Source organism: Callithrix jacchus, chromosome 1 (assembly GCF_049354715.1).
Source record: "Callithrix jacchus isolate 240 chromosome 1, calJac240_pri, whole genome shotgun sequence".
Classification (NCBI taxonomy): Eukaryota; Metazoa; Chordata; class Mammalia; order Primates; family Cebidae; genus Callithrix; species Callithrix jacchus.
Genome location: NC_133502.1, coordinates 118,754,053 through 118,774,058, shown reverse-complemented (window position 1 = coordinate 118,774,058; position 20,006 = coordinate 118,754,053).

The window sequence follows — 20,006 nt, the reverse complement described above, 5'->3', positions numbered from 1 at the left end:
TTTGGAGGATAGAATAAAGATAGGCACCTAGATACCTAGAAAAACCTTTTAAATAAATACTCTATTTCTTGCTCTGTCTATATTATATCTCATTTACTCCTCATAAGTTAAAGGGTAAAATCTAAATCATAGTTTGATAGTAAGGAAATAGATACTATGAAGGCTCATAGATTGTCTCAATATCCCAGCATAGTCATTTTCAGAAGAAAATTGTGGTATCATTTCAGAAGAAATCTGTAATTAATGTAGGGAAAGAAATAGCCCAGTGGCATGTCAGCCATAATGTAAATTTAGAATCTTTGTTTCTATTCTTGTTCTTCTGAATATTATTGTTAATTTTATTCAGAGGTGTCACCAGAAATCAGAGCTTCCCTAATCTAGGAATGGTACTGAGAGCTTCTCACTGTGTAAAAAATAAGAGTTTAAAGATTGCTGTTGGCAAGACACCAGGAAGGATGCAAATCCTCAGAGAAAATTACTTTTAGGAAGTGCTATTTTACTTTGATGTGCATATTTCTTTGCCAGGTGGTAGTAGTGCCATAGGGAATTACTTTAGGCAATAGACTTCTACTTAGAAATGTCTTTCTTGAAAGTCAATGGATATTTTCTGGTTGAGTAATTTCATTGAGAAGAAAATGATAGAAACAGTCTTGAACTTAAGTACACTTAAACTTATGTAGTGTGTGTGAGTTTGTGTATGGTGAAGGGTGTGCATATGCATATCTGCTCACATATATACACATATATATGTATTCTTAAATTCTGGGAAATTATTTTCCTTATTTTAAGATGAAATTTGAGGTAAGCTCTATGGATTGTAATTTTTTGCTGATATTAAAATAATATAAAATTTGCTGATTTAAATAATATCTTAAAATATACATCCGATTCAAATATAATGTAACCAATGAAATTAAAGAACGAGTGATTAATTCTAGATCTACACATCATTTTAGAATACAAGGAAAGGAGATATGACTTGGGGATCAAGAAGTAAGAATCATCGCAAAATTAGTTAATTCACTTTAATATGTAGAACAATCAAAGACAATTTATTTACTATGAAGTTTCAATTATAAGAGTTGGACCACTGATGTAAGGATAACTAACAAATTATTAGCTTATTTTGTCAGCACTGACTCCACATTTTTCCTCAAAAATATATAAAGTCTTATTCCCTTATTAAGAGGCCAAATTCTTACAATGAAGGCAAAGCTGGAAACGGAGTGTTTCTATCACAGTGCCTCTGCAGAAAAGCCTGTGCCATGTATTCCATTAGTGGAATAAGACTCCCTCCCTGAGTGGCCATTAAATTGAGGTTCCCTTCCTTTGTCATGGGTTTAAAGGAAGGATACATTTTACAGTCTCTTTTGTAATTAAGTTGGGGCTATATGAATGTCTTCTGACAAATACATTGTGGACATAAGAAACTACCAGCCCAGCCAGAAAACATTTTTGCCTAATTTCTTCTCTGACTGCAAGACCTAGGCAGAATACTGCCTCAATATGATAGGAATCTGAATGTCCAAGTTACAGAACTGCCTGTGAGAACAGCCTGACCCAAATCAGACTAAGAAATAAATAGAATATATGTTTAAGCAGTGATAAGACTTTGAGGTGTTTTTTACACCAGCAGATAGTGTTAATTAACCAATCTAAAATAGCTTCCGTCACACTCTTTTTTTGGTCTATCACTTTCTAAACTTTGCCTTACTTTATTTTTTTATTTTAGTGATTGCCCTTTGATGTTACATTGTTTTACCTGCCCTTTGATATTACATTTGTTTATTGTTTAGATTTCTCCCTAGAAGCACAGCCCATGAAAATATCAAGTGTATTATACACAACACTATAGCCTAGGAGCACATAAAACAATGCTTCTAGATAGCAAGAGATCAGTCAATGATTTGTCAAATTAATACATTATTTTATTTATCACAAAATTAAACAACTACTTTTATTAATCTATTTTTAATATCTCTATGAAAACTATGACCTAGGAGGTTCAAACTCTTTATCCAAGGTTACATAGCTAATAAGATACTGAATCCAAGAATTATATAAAAGTAACTTCGATATCACACAGTTACAAAATTCCATTCCACCAATGAATACCTTGAGGTCCAGCATGATTAAATAACATACATTTATGATTCTTTATACTAAGATTCTCCATATCTTGGTATTTTCCTTTTTGAAGTTCTTGGTAAGCTTATATAAATGCTTATTTTATAAACATATAATATTTCATTTCTTATATATTTAAAGGAGATTTAAAACAATCTCTTTAACAAGGACAATCATAAGATTGTATATATATAAACATATATATAAACAAATATATATTATATATACTGCATTCATTTCTAATTTAAAGGTTCTTTCTATGAAAGAATTATAATAGCCAAATTATACAGTAATCAGAGAATACAGTATTTCCTATAAGTAAATTACTTAGATAATTTTAAATTATTCAATCACCTTAATAGAAAAATGTAGATCAAACACTAAAGATTTCTATGTGAAGAAATTTCTACTACTATTCTGAATGTCCTAAGATAATTAATACATTAACTCATAGTGGTAGAAGATACTATTATTGTCTCTTTTTAAAGAAGAAAACTGAGGAAAAACTTCTACAAGATCACATAATGAGACCATGGCATAACAAGCCTATACACCCATGAAGTCTGGACCTTGCGTCTACCCTATAAATCATTACGTTATACTTTCATTTAATGATGGATACCATTCAAGTTGGCTTTGTTTTGGTGTACAGATTACTTTATTACACTGACCCTATATCCCATCATCTGCTCTAAAACATGAAGGATAATTTGTACTTTCTAAACATAGTCCTTGCCAGTAGTTTGAGGAATTTCCTATTTGCCAGCTCTTAAACCTCAGGCTCACTGTTTCTGAAGGGAAAACATGTACACATACATATGTATATATTTTTCCATTAAGCAATGAGCAAGATATTCAGAACTTTGAGATTAAACAATGCCTCGTTTATATTCTACACAAAATATAATCAGTAAAAATCAGCCCTTTATTATGCTGTTTTTCCAACCTTTAACTTCTGTAAAAATTTGCTTTTCTATCAAAATCCTAAAGAATGATGACTTCTTCAATTTTAGGAGGCATAGACACAATATGTTTATACAGAGGCAATTACCATGGACACAACTTCATAAATGCTTCTAAAAATGGTGACACAGGATTTTTCTCAGTTCGTTTACCAGCCAGGGACCTCCAGCCTATGACACCTCCTGCCAGGGCTTCACTCAGGCACACTACCTGCCGTGGGAGGTGGCCTGCCCATGTGGCCCACCAGGCTTGTGCACCAGTTGAGCCCATGGCTGGGCCAGGAGTGCCCCAGCCTGCCTGTGTTATAGGTGTACCCACATTTGGTGGTTCCCAAGTTCTTGTCCTGCATCCCAGTAGAATGAGAATATTATGACAATTGAAGAGTGAGGAGGGCAGAGAATGTTATTGAGTGATGGAGCCGCTCTCAGCAGAGAGGTGACGCAGAGGTGGTCAGGTATTTTCTTCCCCAGTGTGGCGGGGTGTGGGGCTTGTATAGGTTCAGAATAAGGGAGTGCATGCTGACTGGTTTGTGAATATGCAAAAAAGTTAAAACAAAGGCACCACTCAAAGGTAGGCACAAGAGTGTAAAAAATCTATTAAGGAAGGGTAGGTATATGTAAAATAGGTGAAGGGTGGGAATCAGTCAGAGGAAAGCATGCCAAATGGGAAGACAAGTTGTCAGTGCAGTCTGCAGATTTACCCAGGACTTGTAGCAAGGCTTTGAACTGTCTTTGGTTTGTAGGTGCTGCTTCACTGGGAACTCACCCCTAACTGCATAGGCATTTGTCTGCCTCCTGCAGCTATCAGAGGAACCGAGAAACGGACCTATATTTTTTAATAAAAATTTTTAAACTTTTAAAAGTGTAACTTGCAGTAAGAACTATATTTTACTCATGCCCCAATTTATAAACACATATATGATTTTTAACAAGCTAAGCTTTACAGGAAAGAGCCTTGTTGTATGCAACTCATTTTGATAGTTTCTATTCTATTCTAATTAAATCCCTGTCTTTCATAATCTTCTACCTTTAAAAAAAAATCACTAGTTTTGACTACTTTGACTTAATGATAGACTAAACAATACAACCTAAAATTTGACAAACAGTTATGTAGATAGTTGACAATGATAACATCTGATTACTTTGTTTTGGTAATTGAAAGAGAGGTTCTTCTATTTTCTAATAGAAATATATCAAAATAGCCAACACATGTACTTTCTTTGGATAGAGAAGCCAAAAATATAAGTGGTGTTTTGTTTTGTATTGTTGGATAGTTCATATTTTTTTAGAGTAGTTCCTATTTATTCTATTGTCTATAAATTATCTTTCAAAGTGAAACCTTCAGAGCCTTGTAATAATGGCGTTTTAGTCTATTCCTCAGAAGAATAAAACAGTATATTGAGCTGGGATTTTAAGAGCTTTTAGTAATAGTAATAAAGAAACTATTGATAGATGTGTGGGCTAAGTTATGAGAATAAGCAAAAATTGTTGGGGCACCATAGTGTTAACAATAGTGTATTTTGGCTTGAAGTTTTAATATAAGAGTGATATTGAAGCCTGACTGAGGTCTGGGATCAGGCAAGTGGAGCTCCCTGAAAGAATCTGTTCTCATGTGACAGAACTCCTTTCAGAACCACTTCAGAAGAAAAAGGGATAGGAGGAACTCATGTCTCAGCCTGGTTGTCTTCCATTATTTTGATTTCCTGCCAGTGCTTCCAATTGACTAAGCCCAATGGTTCTATAATACCCATTCTCCTAATGGGCATTATAGGACCAAGAAAGGTAGAAAACTGCTTTAAGGAAGAAATGGAGAATACATTACTACAGTCATTTTTAATAGGTGAAATGAAGATTTTTGTTATATTGGAAATGGCAAAAGCTTCATTAAGGATTGTCTTGAACTCTCACTTGTATTTTTGAAATGAATATAAGAGATTATAAAAATAATTTCTAACAGTTCTTGGCTCATTGTACATACACACATGCACACTAATGTTCTATCCACCTCCATTATTTTACTGTCTCTCAGAAAGAAAAGAGATTTAAGATTGTTCAAGTATGTGTTTTCTAAACTCATGTGTGGATCCAAGCCATCAAAACTAATCAAGCTGAAGGTAAAGTGCAAAACCCCTAGCCCATAGACACATTGCTCATCTTTGATAGGAAGCATCACATTTGCTCTATTACTAGAGACTCTAGGGAGAGAGAATAAAGGTTAAACATGTCTGCCTGCAGACTTGTCAAGTGGCTTCTGGCACAAAGAAAGACAGAAAAAACAACCAAACCAGGGCTCTTTTTTTTCCAGGTAAACAATACTATATTACACCCTGCAATGCTTTACCTTAGTGTACATATTGAAAAATTTAGCAACATTTTATTACTTCCTCATCTACATAAGAGGCATAGGGTTTATGACCCATATCGGTGAAAATTATATTTAAAAATCACTGAAGTTTTGAACGTTTTTAAAAAAGGATGAGACTATACCTTATCTTTAATATAGGAGATTATGGAACATTTGAAGTTTAAATATAATTTCAATAATCCTGTTATTGTAAATCAGTAGTATCTTTTTGAATTTGATTAGATATGAAATTATTATGTTTTTATTAGGCATAGCATCCCAGAAGTTCTTGGTGAGCAGTAACATTCTCTTTGGTTTCAATTCTATTTGTTTATATCTATTTATAGCCTTACTATTTTCATGATAAACTCTTCTTCTGTTTTTATAAATGGCAACCCTGTAATGAAAATGACCAAATGGTGGAAAAAAATGTCATACACTGTATTCTATCACCCAAGTGGCCATTATGTTTAATATTATGTACAAAGGTGAATAAAAGTAAAAAATATTTCAGTCTTGGCACAAGTCACTCTTAATTGATAATGTAATTATTGTCTTTTAGTATTTTGGCAATGTTTTCTCTCTTACCTTGAATAACTCTTCCTGATTTTCATAGGTATCAAAAACTAAATGATGCATCAGAATAAATTATGAGAACTGGACACTTGCATTACAATCTTTCTTCTGTTGCTGTTTTTGTCTTGCCTTTTAAGTAAATTTGGTGCTAACCTTTAGTTCATTGCATGGAGTAATAATGGAGTTCAGAGGAAATATGGGTAACATTTATTAGCTTTTGTAATTAAAAATAAAAACCAGAAATTTCCAAGTACCTAGAAGACAATCTCTACCCAACAGGCTGTTGGAAAACTGTCAAGGAAACAGGGCCACATTTAGTTATTAAGATTCCTGAAATCTAAGATGTTTGGTAGTTTGTTGGGTTTATGTTGGAATTATAGAACATTCTCAGAAGCATCCCCTCAAAAATTAAGTGACTTTATGGTCTCTAGAGCGGACTTCTGTAAGGTACCTGTTCCAGAGTTTCCGAAAGATGTCATTATATGCATTTATAAATGCAAATGTATATACACATAGATATCAGTGTGTGTATTCTAATGTATCATATATGTACCTGTGTACACTCATATATATACATAAATATATGTGTATATATATATACATAGCACACACACGACATCCTTGTAAGTGCTCAATAAATAGATATTGCCTTACTGATCACTTTCTATCTTTTCTTATTTTGTTTTCAGTGCCCAGCCAATCCTCTTACATTGTGTTTTCTTTCGGATAAGATTATTTCTAATTATTTTTGGCTGTTATTGTTTTGTTTTGTTCTAGTGTTATTTAATCTTATCAAGTTACTTTAATATGCCTCACAAATACAAGTTTTTAATAAATTGTTACGACATACTTACTCTAGTCTGAGAATGGGTTTTTTTCACCTAGAAAAAATAGTAAAGATACATTCAAGTTAAAATAAAATTCTTTTATTTACTAGCTGTAGTTACTATAATAAATAACACTCTTCTGAATGTCAGTTTCTTCATATGTGAAATGGAAGTAATTATACCTATCTTGTAGAATTATTAAATTTAAAGGAATTCCTGTCTAATACATAGTATAACCAAGTAAATACAATTTGAAGCTTTGACTGATGAACAATAAAGAATAAAATAGGATATTCCTAAAAGTCTCAAAATATAAAAACATAGAGAAATAAACATTGCAAAATATAAATAGGTAAAGAACTTAAGTAACCTAATCTTAAGTTAATAACAGCTATCACTGTTATTAAAGGTCTGATTCTCTTCTTTTGAAATTTTTATTCCATTATTTTTGCCTTTACATAAAAGGAATATATACTAATATTCCTGCTCTATTTTGATGTGGGATTTATCTAGTTTTTCTCTGTCCATTTCTTTGTTACTTCTTACCTCAAGAAACAGGAAAATGTGTGACATATTTAACACAAATCAAGGTCAATAGACTCAAAAAGGAATTATTCCTCTGAGCTGCTGGTGGCCAAACTTATCAAACTTCACACTGTCTTCTGATAGGTAGCCTAGGAAGTTTATAACAAATTCAAATGCTTGAGTCTTATGTCTTACCATTTAAATGCAAATATTTTGGGATGCAGTCTAAACACCAGTGTCTGTCAAACTCTCCCCAGTTAATTATTTTGTGTAGCCAGTCCTAGGAGTACTAGTATAGATGATGGGGAGAAATTACAGATCTTTATCTCACTATCAAGAAAAGCAAGAGAGAAGTGGAACTGGAATGCTGTCATACGAAGGGCCCCAGAGGATGATACTCTGTGGACTTGCCTTTGGCAAGCTTGCCTCTTCAATTCATTCACCATGTGAAGACATTCAGATGGCATCATCTTTGAGGAACAGGCCTTCACAAAGACACTGACCTGCCTGTATCTTGATCTTGGACCTCCCAGATTCCAGAACTGTACAAAATTTCTGTTCTTTATAATTATCCAGTCTGTGGTATTTCATTACAGCAGCACAACAGAAGTAAGACAGGGTGCATAGGAATAAAAGTGTTGCTCTTATTTTGCCAAATGCCATCCTTGATGTTAGGCTTATAAAAACTTAAAGAAAGTTTAATCTATCAATCCATTTTAGCCATGGAATATTTGAAAGGAAGAGAGGATATCCAATGGGACTTCCTAGGAGATAAGTAGGGATTTGAACCTGGAAAACGACAAAGATCAGGATTGGAAAGAAGCTTTGGGAGTCTTCAGCATAGGCGCAATACAAGAACCTTAAGTTGATTCATTACTACAAGGAACAAAAAATGTATAGTGATAAAATGATGTTTACGACTAAGGCACAAAAGATGGTAAAGAGGTAATAAGAAAGCAAGAAATACCAGCCAGATAAATATATTGAAAAGAGAGTGGTAGTAATGAGCTGTAAATTTCTATGAGAGATTTATTCATCATCTATTCTCTCACGCATGAGGTGTTTAACTAATGGATTCAACTGGAGTTGATGTTCATTCTGAAAATTTTGATATTCAAATTAACATGATATCTATTCATGAATTATTAAATAAACCAGTGGTCAATTGAATAAAAGTCACAGCATTAAATTTAGATCAAAACTGAGACAAGGCCAATGACTTTTGTCAGAAGGAAGTCCTGGATAATTTCTTAGGGGTGGTTTTCAGTTGAGTGTTGAAAACAGGAGCTAGAGTACACAGGGATAAATGTTGAGAGACTGGATACAAAATTAAGGCAGTGGGTGTAGTTATGGGTTCAGAGAGTTAACAAAACAGAGAAAATAATGAACAGTAGCAAAATAAAATCATTGAATAAAATGATTTTGAATTCAAGAGTCTTCATTCTTATGACACACTGAAAAAATAGACATTTAAAAGTTGAAGAAATGGCAGAGGCACTGCATAATAGCAAGATTAAAACAGGAGGAAGAAGTAGGCTACAGCAAGCCATGAAATGGTATGTTACATCTTTCATCATAAAATTTCTTTTCTCTTCTGGCCTTTTGGAGGTTTTGGTCTAAGCTGTCAATCTCAAGCTTTCAGATTCCCACCACAAAATCCTTTATAATGTTTATTCTACACAGTGGAAACATTTGTCTTGCAGAAAAAATGGGCATGACTCTCATCCTCTGTCTCCCTAAATGCTTTTTTCCAATATCCTCATGAATCACCTCTATTCTAGCAAGGTATGCCTCACCAGTTCTTTTCAAACACCACAGAACTAATTGAAACACGATGGTATATCTGTGGCTAGAATCTTTCCTTTTCCAGGTGAGATTCCTAGTTGCTTTGAGGATAAATCTCACAGAGTTGCTTTGAGGATAAAATCTGTTCAAATAAAATTTGATATTCAATATCTTTTGTCAACACAAATAAGCTTATATCTTTATTAACACAAATAAATATTAAAGGTGCCCAATAAAATAGGTATCTTTATTCTCGCGTTTTGAGAGGTTGCAATTATCTTAAGGTCACATAAAACTAATAGGATAAGCTTCCTGCCTAAGTCCCTTATGTAATAAGGCCTGTGTTCTAAACAGAAGTGCAAATTTTAATATGATAGCTAAGTGCGCTATTATTCTAACTTTATCATTATAATTGGTTTTTACTCCTAAATATAGAACTATTGTAAATATAGTTATAACTGATATTACTTTAAATGCACCTCTTTTAAAAAATCTATAAGAGAAAATACATTTTGTATCAATTCTAAGAATAGCCATCAAAATAGGTATTTTAATACAAAGCACTTTTTACAATATTTTTCCAAAGAATAACTGCATTTTATATAATGAAGCTACTTACATTAAGAAGCCCCTTCCTGCTTATAAAATGTGACATATAGAAGACCCACAATATTTGTTTGCGACATTGATCCTACAAATGTAGCATTTATACAACACTGATCACAGTGGCTCACATCCGTAATCTTAGCACTTTGGGAGGCTGAGGTGGGCAGATCACTAGGTCAGGGGTTTGAGACAAGGCTGGCCAGAATAGTGAAACGCTGTCTCTACTAAAAATACAAAAAATTAGCTGGGCCTAGTAGTGCGGACCCATAGTCCCAGCTACTCGGGAGGCTAAGGCAGGCAAATTGCTTGAACCTGGCAAACAGAGATTGCAGTGAGCCAAGATCATGCCACTGCGCTCCAGCCTGGGCAACAGAGAAAAACTCCATCTCAAAAAAAAAAGTACGTATTTCCATAGATCAAGGGTAATTAAACTATTAGAACATGGCTTCCTATATAGCATAGGGCATTTTCAATTGTCTAGTTACATAGACATTTTCAATTTAACTTAGAGGTAATGGACACCATTACCCATGGAAATCACAAAGTAGGCAAAAATATATCTGCCCCAGAAGAGTTTGGCATCCACAAGCCATAGTCATCACAGTCACTGAATTGATTTTCAGTAGAAGGAGCTAGAGAAGTTATTAAACAAAATGTTGACATTTGCATTCCAATGTTTATGGATAAATAATTGTAAAATTTTATCATATTTAACTTAAACAATATTTAAGTAAGATATATTGGATTGATGGTCTGTTTAGGAGGTATATATAATTGCTATAAATTGAATAGTGAAATAATGCTTAAAGTGGAAAACAAAGCTGACAATTCACCATTTCTCATGACCTCCCTCAACTGAATGAAGTATGATTGAGGAAGTTTAGAATCAGGCAGGGCTAAGGCCAAGAGAAAGCCCAGCTCTATGACTGGCTGCAAAATAATCTTTAGACCAAAAGCCAGGACAATGTTTGCCATTTTACGATCAGGTACCAAGTTTGAAGAAAATAACATCTTCTGGCTGCTTATGGACAGTATTGGTTTTCAGATAACTACAATCTCAAGCAGTGGTCCAGACTCTTGATGATGACTCTGGTTATAAAGCTAACTTCATTCTCTTGAGGAAGAAAATTGACATAGGCAAAGCAAGGGTAAGATTCTTATTAGGTAAGTGAATTGAGATGACACAAATAAGTATTTCCTATGATACTTCATGCAGTGTATGGCCATGTCCCTAATTCCTGAATCCCCCAACTGGAAGAAATAATCACTGGAATAAGCTATCTGGATTGATAGGATTGGTTCAGGAAACTTGGTAGAATTAGTCTGTGGGTTAAAGACATCAGGGCTCACAGCTAAACAGGGCATGAAATGGGAATAGCCCACATAAATATTTGCTAACTCCTTTCCTTATTGTGGTAATATAGTATTCTTGATAACACACAGAATTTGGAGTCAGTCAAATCTATGTTTGAATACAAATTGTTCTGTTCATCTATTAACTGTGCAACTATTAACCTAGTGAAAAATAAGAAAGGAACAGGAAGTGGATATTTTAGTTTCATGTTTTACTTTCTCTAAGCATCTTTAGGGCAAGATCTATATTACATTTTTCTTCTGCCCTCAGCACGCAGCATAGTGCCACTATTGGCATTTAGTGGCATTCACTGAATGTTCAAATAAAGTTTTGTATATATACACTATCAATTTCATAATAGAGATCTATTTAGCACAATAAGACAATATAGTAACTAATCAGATGGAAAGTATTTCCCCCAATCTATCATCATACATGATAATGGAGGAGGGAGTATTCTGAAAATAAATGTCTGTCCACATGGAGAGAATTATATCTCCTTTGTGCTAATCTCAAGTTTTTTTCATTTTGGATATTAAGGATATCAAGATCAGGGATGTGATATAACCTGGTTTCAGTCACATAGCTGGTCCTTGTAAAACTTTGGACAACATTTTAAGTCTCTTGACAGCCATATTTATTTGCACTAGAAAACTTATCTACATGGTTCTTTCTTTTTTTTTTTTTTTGAGATGGAGTTTCACTCTTGTTACCCAGGCTGGAGTGCAATGGCACGATCTCGGCTCACCACAACTTCTGCCTCCTGGGTTCAGGCAATTCTCCTGCCTCAGCCTCCTGAGTAGTGGGGATTACAGGCACATGCCACCATGCCCAGCTAATTTTTTTGTATTTTTAGTAGAGACGGGGTTTCACCATGTTGACCAGGATGGTCTCTATCTGTTGACCTCATGATCCACCCGCCTCGGCCTCCCAAACTGCTGGGATTACAGGCTTGAGCCACCGCGCCCGGCCCATGATTTTTATTCAGAAGTCCAAACTATGTTATTGAGTCACAGTTCATGAATTCTTTTCCATAGATCTGTTCTTAGGAACAGTGTATCATCACCCCTATAGAAACCCCATGGTGTTAATGTGGTTAAGTCCTGAATTTTATTTTATTTGGATATTTGGACATAGGAATGCCTCTTATAAACCACTGATTAACCTCCAAAACATATTCAAACAATTAACCAATGCAGGTTTATTATCTGGAAAAGACTATTCAGCTCCATTCCCTGCCTAGAATGCACCATGAGTGATATAATATTTCAAAAGTTTCTAAAATATTTGGAGGAAAGACATCTGCCCATAAGACACAATATCTCTAGGTTTAAAGGTAACATTTTCCATTCTCAATATTCAAAGACACAGAAAAAAAATGTCTAAATTCAAATGGAAAAGTGGAAAGAATGCACTTAGGACATAATTACCAAGATTAAGTAAATTACATCTTTGGTAGTTTTATATGTCCCTGGACTATGCTTATCATAATTTCACTATTTTGTCAGAAGGAGGAAGCATGTGGTGATGGCACTGGGTAATTGGCAATGTCGTTTATGTTTCTTCAGTGCTTACAAATTTACCCCATTGGTTCTCATTACAGATGAAATGAATTGTCCTGAAACAACTCTGTGGGGCACCATTCACACCAAGTAATGTTTAGTGAAAATCATGTTTTGGCTTTTGATGTGCTTATTTACATTTCCTAGTATTTGGAGTAAGCAGCCTGTGGTTATTTGGAATATTTCTTTTTGTATTTAATCTTTTGGCTAAGAAATATTTAAGTCAGGAAAACTGGCCAAATGTTTTAAGTGCTGCATAAAATTACATTAATTTGAACAAATTATTTAAAAATAAAGTTATTTTTAAATTTATTTAAAATACGTATTTTAAATATTACTAAATTAAAAGATTTCTTACAAAGAAATAATCTTCCAGAGAAAATGAGGCAAGACTTAAATAATTTTCTTAAAATTTAAATAAAATAACATTGAGGGAGCACACTGGACTTTATGTTGATATATCTGAATCTCACTCATGATGCCCTCCCATACTTCCTGTGTGACTCTTGGTATATATCCTCTTAGAGAAAATAAAAGGAAATAATTCCTAATTTTTGTAAGGGTTCAAAGTACACTTAAAAAGTTCAACAACTGATAAGCAATGTTACTTCTTGTTATTAGTGAAAAAAATATTATAAATGCTGTGGGCATGCTCTAATAATATGTTGCTGACAAACACAAAATATCAAAAAGTCTTTAAATGACTGTTGGTAGTATTTAGCAATTACTTTTAAGGAGTTTGGATGCATTTGAAAATTGTTTTAGGTATTCCACATACCTTACACTAAAACTTAGCTAAATTATCTCAAAAATAATATATATATTTCAAAGATATTTGTAATGTTTTGAGTCATATTTTGCTATCCATCTTTCTCTATGAGGCAACTGGGATTTAATGGTTAGGTTAGTAGTGATGGACTTGTTTAATGAATGAGAAACAGCATTGAGTAAAGGTAAAATTAATCACAAGTTTCGATTCCAAAGCTAATGCTGAAATGGTTTGGCTGCATCCCCACCCAAATCTCATCTTGAATAGTAATCCCTGCCTTTCTAGGGAGAAACCTGATGGGAGCCGATTGGATCATGGAGGTGGTTTTTCCTCGCTGTTCTCATTATAGTGATTGAGTTCTCACAAGATCTGATGGTTTTATAAGAGGCCTTCCCTCGTCAGTCCTCACTCTTCACTTTCCTGCAGCCATGTGAAGAAGGCCCTTTTTTTCCTTTCACCTTCTGCCATGTTATAAGTTTCCCGGACCTGCCCAGTGATGTGGAACTGTGAGCCAATTAAACCTTTTTATTTTATATAATACGTTACCCAGTCTCAGGTATTTCTTTATAGCAGTGTGCTAATAGACTAATATAAATGCCATACATGTGAGATTAAATATCTTCAGAATATAATTTACCATTTTTTAATCTTGAAGAAAAAATATTGGTAGTACTCGAATGTCTTCATTTTTTTTAGGTGGTGAATTGATTATTTCAATTTGACATCAGGAGACTTTTAACTGAATGTTGATTTCTCTGCCTTCTAATTATGTAACTTTGGGGATATGGATATAAACTGTCAGTTTTATCAGCTCTAAAGTGGGTAAGTAACTTTATGAAAAATGTATTAAAAGTACATCAAGGATTAGAAGAGAGTATTTAGGGGAAGAGAGGAAAGAAGTAATGGTAAAGTGAGCTGAAAATATAGATAGAAGTAGGTTTTGGAGAAATATGTAGATCAGGCTAAAGCTGGTGCTTTATCCGGCTTAGTCCTTGAAAATCATAAGGTTTATCCCTATGTGTATTTAAGATAGATAATTCTGACAACACAAATGAAACAAATGAATAGAGGTGAGAGAGAAGAGTAAGAGTACTTAGACTGAGACAAGAATTCAGGCAATGACTAATAAGACCTGTGTCTATCACATGGTAAGTGTTCTACAACTATGAAAGAAGTAACTAGAAAAATGGCAGTACTTAGTAATTCACGGGAGATCAAGAAAAGAGGACTTGTATGAATAAATGTCAACTTAGATGGACAGTTTAGGAAATAGGTGGATGGAAAATTAAAGGAGAAATAAGTCTGGAGAATAGAAGGATGAGTTTATTTTGAACATGGTTAGCTTATAGTGGTGATGGACCTGTGTTGCAATCCATCTCTATTTGGAAATTTGGTTTATTATTATTATTATTATTCACTTAGGGAACAAGTCGGGAATTAGAATATAGAATTGGGAACCACCAATATAAAAACAGTACTGTAAAACATAAAATAGAATCTCTCAGAGATTCTGACAATAGAGCAAAGAGTAAAACGTTGAATAATATTGTATGGAAGTATAAAGTAATAGGAAAAGGTTTCAAAAAGAAATCATGATTTTTTGTTATAGCAGAAGTTCAGAGGCCACAGATATCTGCCAATTGCCAATATTACAGAAGAATTAAAAACAATTTGGAGAGGTCAGCAGTGAGTTTTGGAAATGTTTTCATTGTGGGTTATGTGTGGAAGCCTTATAATAGGATGGAAAACAAGTGTCAGCTATTTTTTTCTTTTGAATCTTTTCTACTAATGCATGTTTTCAAACATTTACAAAGGAAAAGAGAGTCAAAAGCTCTCAGCACTTGCTACCTCTTAGTCTCTTTATTTAAGAAGGTTGGAGATGAAGGACAAGAAAAAAATGAAATTAAGAAGTACTGATTTTAAAAACTTTGAAAACATTCATAATAAAAAGTACGTATATTAATTATAGATTTTATTTTCCACTTATTACCTCTTCATTTACACTGAAAAAACTGTTGGAAATACTCGTCTTTTTTATTGTTATTTTAGCACTATCCACATCAACAAATCAGCAAACATTCATATTTTTATTATTGACTGAAACCCTGATTATTTTGCTTTCTTATTGCCAATTAGAAAGCAACTCTATAAAAATAATATATGGTACAATTCACTGTTTTTATGTAACAATTGTCAAACAGATAACAGTAAAACAGTGTGTTTGGGCTATTGATTTACACATATAATAGACCTTGGCAAGAAAGTACATGTGCTACAATCAGATTAGAAAAACTATCAAGAAGTTACATGTTTTACTCGTATAAAATACAAGGCTGACCTTCATAGTTCAGCTATTCTGTTTAATACCTTTTAGTCTGTACTTTTTAAAGGCATAAAATATTACAGCGGTTTTTTTCCCCAAACATAAGCAATCTTTAGCAGGCATAGCTGACTCCTACGTCCCAATTCAGAAGATAATGAGCATCACCTAAATTCACCAAGACAGTCACCTAGGAATATTCAGAATGCTGATATCTGTATTCTTCAACTTCACTTATAAATATCAGAATCTCCATATTTACATGGTAACCAACCATATTAACAGATGTGACACTTCTTTTTAAAAAGTAAAGACTTAGATATTACCAACAAAACTTTGAAAGATAGCATATTTTCATAGGAAATGAAGACTAAAGCTGGCACATCTTAGGACTACATGAAAAACTCATTGTTAAATCATGTATCAGCAGACAAAGGGATGAAGGCTAGATCAAGGTGTATTGCACCTGTGACATCCAACCCTTGACCAAAGAGAGTGCACAATCAAAGGAAGGATTAACTCTGTGACTAGAGGGAGGAAGAGATTACCCTCAGAGGCTGTGAACAGATTCTCAGTAAGGACCATTTGTCTACCAAAGTCAAAAAATAAGAGTTTTTGTACTTTGAACATTGACCACATGCCAGACAACAGGGCAAGGGTTTGACTTAACTTATTTAATACTTATAATAATGATATAGTTTTCGTACTGTTGTTTCTTGAGAATTTGAAACAGTAAAATATCTGTGTCTCACAGCTACTAAGTGGCAAGGGTTAAAATTCAAACCCTTCTGATTCTTTAACATTCCTAAGTAATTAAATTTCTTGTGGCTTAATTTTACCCTGAGTTTCCTTTTGTCATATTCATTTCAAAACAAGTATTTTATCATATTCATTAAAAAAGTTTTTAAAGTAAGTTATTTCATGTGGCTCTTTTCAAGGACTGTCACTGTGAAATATAGCATATTCTCCTTTTCAGAAACTCTGGGCCTAGCTGATATATTAGACAAAAACAGATCACATTTTTATTAGGAATAAATACACAGATATTTATTCCATCTCTAGGAGGTGAAGCTTAAGTCCTCTTATCTTGACTGTACTTTGAAAATGGCTTGTTTCCAATTAATATAGCATGGAAAGGAAAGCATAGTTTTTCACAGTAGAGAAACCTGGCAGACAACAGCCAATACAAGTGACAGAGGTCAATATCACCAGTGAAAGGTCATGTTGATATTAGGTACTCCTGATTTAATGTGATACAAAGGATACTTTATCTCCGTGGAATTCTTCCCCAAATGCAATAACCACAATCTAATTATAAAATATAAAAAAAATCAAACATTCTATAAAATGTCTGACTAGTACTCTTCAAAATGGCTAAGGTCATGAAAAACAAGGCAAGATGGAGAAACTCAGAGATAAAAAGAGACTCTGGTAACATAATGACAAATTCAGTGCACTTTGTAATGAATTCTGTAACAAAAATAGAATATTAGTGGAAAAACTGAAATTCTAGCAAAGCCTGAAATTAAGAGTATTGTATCAATAATAATTTCTTAGCTTTAACAAATATACCATGATTATATAAAATGTTGATATTAAAGGAAGCTCAGTGGGGGGCATAAAGGATTTTTTTACTATCTTTCCAATTTTTCTGTAAATCTGAATTTATTCCAAACTTCAAAATTAAACAAATTATATTAAGAAGTTTTAGTAAACGTATTAGTAGAAATTCATATGCCAATCATTTATCTAATATTAAGCATGTCACTAACATTTAATTAGTAAAAATTCCTGAGAATTGTTGTTTGCACAAAACAAATTTCAGCACAAAATCAATAATGCTTTTCCCAAGTTGACATTGTATACACTAGAGTCTTGAGTTTGCATCCCATATGTAGTTACCAGCTTGGCTCTTTGTTTGGAATCATATTAAATCTTGTCAGTTTCATAATAATTTTCTCCCAATTTGTATGAAGCCACAGTTAACATGATATCTTTTCTTTCCTTTTATATTATTCATTAGATAAAAGGATTGTCTCCAAAATGAGTAGAATTTTTTTCTTAGGCTATTACCATATGGCTTAACTTCTACTAGTTCTATTGCTTCTGGCCAAAAGACCACTTTCAATGGATTCTGCAAATTCAATGAGGCCTTAAAGAACGTTATAAGTGCTATTAGTTACATTTTATCATTCAGCAACACAAAATTGCTTATAGGTCCTAAGATAGATATAATCAATAAGGCCTTTTATAACTGTATTCTATAAAAATACTAGGCTCTTTACTCTGATTTCTATTACTACACTTTGAAACCTAACGGTTCCTTGTCAAATCTCTGTCCCTGGTACATTGGAAGCTATATAATATCAGGAAGTTACTTAATAAATGCTTGCTGAATTAAATATTGCATTGATTTGTTACACATGTAGGACTGGAACATGCTTCTTTATGTCAAGTTCTGCTTATGTTATTTCTAATTGTGTAAAAGTCAGACACAATAAAATGTTCTTTTAAATACCACAACAGAAGTGTACTATATTGACAAACTAGTTCTATGATAATCAAACTAAAAGCAAAATCTTGTTTGTAGTTCTAAATTTTGAACATATATTGGTAGTAGTTACAAATACACAAACACACACATATATGCATTCCATCTATTATACGTGTGTGTACATATACATATATATACATACACACACACATATATGCATTCCATCTATTATATGTGTGTGTACATATACATACACACACACACACACACACACACATAATAGATGGAATGCATTTACCCTTTTGGGTACTCTTGTACTTGAGGAAAACATGTATTTTCAGTAGATGAGATTTTTAATATAAATATATTAAATATATATTAAAAACTCAAAAAAAGTTTAACTTCACTTATAAATACCTAGAATACAAAATATAGATTCAAGCACATTTCCACATATCACATAGACTCTTTTAAACATGAAGAGTTTTGTCCCAGAGGCATTGTTTATTTTCTTCAATTATATAAAATAATTCAATGTATACAGTGGTACTCATAAAAATAAGATTTTATAAATGGTATCATTAAGGAATATCCATAAAATGCATCTAATGTACAATTATAATTTAATATTGCATTATACATATATTGTTATACTATATTATTTATGTAATTAAACTGTAATGGTAGCATTTACTTAAAAAACAATAATAGTGTACTCGGACACTATTCTAGGTAGTTCATGTACTTTATTATATATGATTCTCACGAAAACCCTATGGGAAACCTGCATTATCATGCATTTTACACAAGGAAATAAGGCAGCTGCAGAGCAAGTACACAGTTCAAGCAAGTTTTCATTTTCTTTTTTGTGAACCTTTCTACTTAACCTTTTAATTCATCTCTTATTAGTCTATATCTTGCAATATATATTTTAAGGAGACATAGACAAATACTGCCTTTAGAGATTCCAAGTCAGACAGTCAAGGATGTTGTTAAAAAATTACAAAAGGCTGAATGTAGGTAGTAAACAATCCATAGACATTAAATCAATAGTATAGTCTTTTTAGATAACTGTTTCACTGGTATAATCATACTCAAAGTTATTACAATGCTGAAAATACTGAGGCAAAATGTGATATGAAACATTTAAAAAATAATACTCCTGATGAGAAAAAAAGGTTCTTAGAAACTCGGATATTAGGTTCTCAGAAATTAGAATTAGGATGGCTCAGCAAAGGTGAGATACTGAAGACGGGCCTCAGACATCAGAAGAAATCGAGAACTAGGTAACAAAGGGCTGAGGTAGAATTGGTTTTCCATAAAACATGTCCACAAATGTTCCATGTCAGTTTGCTCTTGCCATGGCAACACCCAGCAGTTACCTCCCTTCTCTATGGCAGTGACTTGGCAACCCAGAAGAAGTTACCACCCTTTCCCTAGAAATTGTTGCATAAACTGTCCCTTAATCTGCACGCAATTAAAAGTGGATATAAATATAACTGCAGAAATGCCCTGAGCTGCTACTCTCAATATAGTGACTATGGAGTAACCTTGCTCTACAGAAGCAGTCACAGAGCTATGACTGCCTGAACTGTGACACCACCAGAGCTGTAACACTGCTGTTTCAATAAAGCTGTTTTCTTCGACTACTGATTCACTCTCAAATTTTTTCCTGGGTGAAGCAAAGAACTCTCCCTGGCTAAGCCCTAATTCGGGGCTTGCCTGCCCTGCATCAGAGTGACACGCAATGTAGGG